Raw genomic sequence first — 5371 nt, 5'->3', positions numbered from 1 at the left:
GATAAAAGGTGAGATGCAATTTTGATTCGTTTTTTGATTTATGTTGATACTTAATTTATTGTTAAATATCAAAGGTGGTAATAATATAGATGATTGATAATGACTTCAGTATGGGATGTTGTGAGCATCAAATTTCGTATTGATATCTAATTTGATATGACAAAAAAATGAGTATTAATATTAAGAGTTTGGTTTTGAATAATGATTTAGTCCATAATCACTGTTTCATGTTATTATTGTTTACGATATTTCCGTACATATTATTTTGAGAGTTTTATTCTCATCAAGATTCAAATTATTGCTGAGGTATTTCGCTTAAAAATATCAAAAGGATTTTTAATTCATTTAAGGAACCAATTCTGGGATTCCTTAATAAATTTTCTGATTCAACAATTATGATTTTAAATGTTCTGCTCTATTGCAGATGTCGGTTTTATATCAAAAGACCATATATATATGCTATAATGAACTTACGGAGCATTTCATTCGCTCATACTTGCCTACTTTTAAATTTAACCTTCCGGTGAGGATTAACTGGAGCTGTTTAGCTGCATAATTCGAGAAAGCACAGAAAAAGCAGGTGGTTGGTTCAGGGTTTGCAGAACTAGTTTAAGTTCTATTGTGTAAAGTTGTTTATATTTTATTATTATATAGTTGTGTATTATATAGTTGGGCCTAGTATACTTCCTTTCGAAGTTATACTAGGGGGTTTAGCTTTGAGTTTGGAATTGGTTGAAAAGAGTTTTAAAAGAAAGTGAAAAAAAAATATTTGTGGAATTCGGAATTCTTGTTTCTAGAACTGTAACCTAGAACGATCTTGGTGTAGTTTGGGGTCAATGATGCAATATTTCAACTGCTAGCATTTGTTTATTGATTTAACAGGTTAATTTGGATTGAGATTTCATCATGACGACCAAATCCTCTGACCCCGGATTTGGGGGCGTTACACTATCATATCAAATTAACATTTGAGCGTGGCCACAAATTTCATAGTCTAGTTCACACAAGAGGCCAATAATATCACTCCCAAAATAGGAGAGTTAAATCCCATCTACATCATTCATATTTCTCATGTAATTCATAATATACCCAATGTCCACTTTTATCATTACCCGGTCAAGGATAACTTTTAATGGAGTCAAAGTATATTAATTCTCGTATAGAAATATAATGACTTCAGGTATAAGGACCATTACATCATTATCACTGTGAGAATAACTTATGATACTATAAACATGTAGTATGTCATAGTGGGTCAATCCAGCATCATGTATCTAATACATGTGCCTGTGTTTTAACTTTAATATCACCATACATATGATCAATGAGATGTGATCATCAGTAAATAAACACACTAGTCTTAATGCATTATTATTATCCCCTATAATAATACTCGATTAGGGACCTTGAGGAATATTGATACCATTCTCCTAATCTCATTTCTAAGTCACGTACTTAAAGTTATAGAATTGCATATCATATTCCAAGGACATTTATTAATTTATCATTTATATCAAAGTAAATTAAGACATAATAAATTATAAAGAGAATAATCGATAGAACATTGACATTAATAATCCAATTATCTTAAACTAAAACATTATAGTGTTGTCTCTAGGGCACAAACATTAACAATCTCCCGCTTGAACTAGAGCCAATCACCTATTTATCTAATACTCATGGAACTAGTATGACCATCATGCTTCTGCTGCGATAAAGCCTTAGTCAGTGGGTCTGCAATATTATCATTATTATACACTTTACATATATATATTTATATCTCCTTGATCATTACTCTCGTTAATAAGGTGATATCGCCCATGCACATGCCTAAATAGTCTCTTTGGCTATTACGAAAGCATCAATATATTCGAATTCCATTATAGAATTATTAATGTTCTTGCTATGAATTATTCAAGTTAACATCACTTATATTTAGAAAAAACACAAACCAGACATAGACACAAAATCATCATTGTCTGTCCAAAAATAAGGTTCAGAAACTAACATCAGTGTAACCCTTTTATAACAAGTTCCCTATCTTCTCTATACACCAAAAATAATTATTTAGTCCTCTTTAAGTACTTAAGAATATTCTTGACAACTATACAGTGACCCTCACCTGGATTAGACTGGTATCTTCTCATCATGCTCAAAGCCTACGAAACATCAGGACAAGTACATATCATTGCACACATTATAGATCCAATTGCTGAAGCATATGCAACTTTCTCAAACGACCCTTATCATCTAATGATTTAGGGGGGAATTATCCTTTGAGAACACTATCCCATGAGACATCAAAACATATCCTTTCTTTGCCTCCTGCATCCTAAAATGATGTAATACTTTATCAATATTTGTACTCTGACTAGGTCGATTAATATCCTCAATCTATCTCTATAGATCTTGATCCCTAATATATTGGTAGCATCATCTAAGTCTTTCATCGAGAAACTATTTCTCAACCAAGTCTTAACAGTCTGTAGAGAAGGTATGTCATTTTCTATTTATTATATGTCATCTACGTATAATACTAGGAATGTCACATTGCTCCCACTAACCTTCTTGTAAACACATGGTCCATCTTCGTTTTGAATAAAGCCAAACTTTTGGCCATTTCATCAAAACGAATGTTCCATCTCCTTGAGGCTTGCTTCAATCTATAAATAGATTGAAGCAACTTACAGACCATCTTAACAAACTTTCGATCGATAAAACCCTTAGGTTGTATCATATATATACATCATCTTCATGGCTCCCATATAAGAAAGCGGTTTTGACATCCATTTGAGAGTTAAAGTAAGCAGCTATTGCTAGAAAAATCCTGATGGACTTGACTATAGAAACTATTGAAAAAGTTTCATCATAGTCTATACCAAGAATTTGTTTGAAACCTTTTTCCACTAGTCACGCCTTATAGATATGTACTTTACCATCCATGCTTGTTTTCTTCTTGAAAACCCACTTGCACCCTATAGATTTACCCCTTAGGGTGGATCAACTAAAGGCAATACTTTTTTTGATACATGGATTCCATCTCGGATTTCATGGCCTCCAGTCATCTCTCGGAGTCTGGACTATTCATAGCATCTTGGTAGGTGAGAGGCTCATCATTATCCGTAAGCATCACATCACCATCGTGAGTCAAGAGAAATCCATAATTTCTCTCGGGCTCACGGTGAATCCTACTTGATCTACGAATAACTTATGTTTCCTGAAAATGATTACTTTCAATATTTTGATGTACATCTTAATCCTCTTCCAACTCTGGTTCAATGTTATCATGTGGTTCTCGATCTTCATCGAGATGTATTGTATCCCACTGGTTTTCTTAGAAAGTAGGTATGCCTCAAGAAATACAGTGGTCCGAGCAACAAACATTTCATTCTCGGAAGGATTATAAAAACTATACCCTTTAGTTTCACTTGGGTATCCCATAAAATAACATCTATCTAATTTTGGTCCAAGCTTTTCATGGGCTAAACATTTCACAAATGCTTCATGTCCCCAAATTTTCATAAATAACATGCTATGACATTTCTCTGTCCATATCTCATATGGAGTGTAATAACCCCAATTTTTGGGAAATTTTGAAACCCTTATGAATAGTGTTTTTGCTGAATGAGAAAACTTTTCATGCCATACTATGTAGGGGTTCTGATATGGATATTCTGAGATTTTATTAGTACTTTATATGGGATATAAGTGTATGTAAAGATCGTCAGAATCCAAATCCGAACACTTTGATTTTTCCCGGAAATCCAATAGATACGGAAAGAATTGAGTATAAGGTAGCAGGATAAAAGGATTTAAATTAAAGGATTATAATAGAGGGTCATAAAAAGGAATATAATGTATTGAGAAAGGTTAAGGGAACCTAAGTAATAAGATCCCGGGTATGATCCCTCAAACGATAAACGAAAACGAAAGTTAAGCGAACAGTATAACAGATCAGCGGTCATTAGGCAAACAATTAGGAAGTTAATCAAAGGGATTAGAGAGGATGATGTCACCCAACCAATGAGAAGAGGACAAGGAGGGGAGGATGACATCATGAGGATGACACAAGCATGACATGGGAAGGAAGGAGATGTGGTGGCTTTTTAACCACACAAAATCAAGGGCAACTAGGTAATTTACTAAAACAAACACAAAAATCAAACCAACCAAGCCAAGCAAATCATTTTTCATCAAAATCAAAAAGAAACCAAGGCATTGTTCTTCATGCTCTCGGCCAAAACAGAACCAGCACACTAAAACTGATGTATCTCCTTCATTTCTCACTCAAATATTGTGTTCTTTAGCTCATTGGAAAGGTATTGAGATGACCTACAACTCTTGTTCACAAGTCTTGTCCAAATAATCATGGTAAGACCCTAATTTTTACAGTTCTTTAAATCGGACTTTTAGAAACTTCAAAGCCTAACTTTGTGTTCTTGATTTCTTTGGAAAGATCAAGCTTGTAGGAGGCTCCCTAAGGCTTCCTAGCAACTTAACACCTCCCAAGGAAGGTATAAACTTCAAACCCTAGCCTTTACTTTATTTGTTAGTAAGTTTAATGGTTGGTTTTGTGAAATGAGAAGCATGGATTGTGATTATTAGTAGTTTGGTTTGATTTGGAAGTGTTTTGGTAATTGAAGCTTGATTATAGTTCATAGGTCTTGATTGTGGTTGTTTGAGTTGAAAACCTTGGAGATTATGGACTGATGTGGTATGGTTTCAGTGAAGTTTTGTTGTATTGATGGTTATGAGTTGGTTGGTGGTTAATTGGAGTAGTTTAAACATTGGTAATCGCGTAAACATAGCCGTCGTAATGTCCGATTTACTTTAGACTGCTTTTGTTCATAACATTTCGACCCGAGAACTCCCTGCTAGATTATGACCATTGCCATGTTTAGATAGTTCATGTTACGAGCTTCGTTTTGATATGTAGTTCGTTTGATTCCGATGTACGGTTTAGGAGAAACGACCGTTTCAAGTAACGGCATTTCGCGAACGAATCATTTCCCCTCGCCTTACTTTGAAACATAGGTTAAAGACCAAAAAGGGTTAATTAATGTATGAAACAATTATGGTAAGAGTGTTAGGCAGTTGATAAGACACTCGCGAAGGAATCGCTTTAAAACTCGTAAAGGTTAAATTATTAAAAATGGTGGAGCCGAGGGTACCCGAGTGACTTAAGCGAATCAGTGAGCGCAAAACAAGCGTTAGAGTCTAAGTTAGTTAAAGTATAGATTTACAAGTGACTTTGGTTTAATTCCAACTTACTTGTTATTTATAGGTTACCAGACTCGTCCCGAGCCTTTTATCACCCCAAGTCGCTCAGGCAAGTTTTCTACCCGTTATACTGTTGTTGTGATGTATATAT

Source organism: Apium graveolens, chromosome 1, assembly GCF_009905375.1.
Source record: "Apium graveolens cultivar Ventura chromosome 1, ASM990537v1, whole genome shotgun sequence".
Lineage (NCBI taxonomy): Eukaryota > Viridiplantae > Streptophyta > Magnoliopsida > Apiales > Apiaceae > Apium > Apium graveolens.
Note: the sequence above shows the minus strand (reverse complement) of the source record.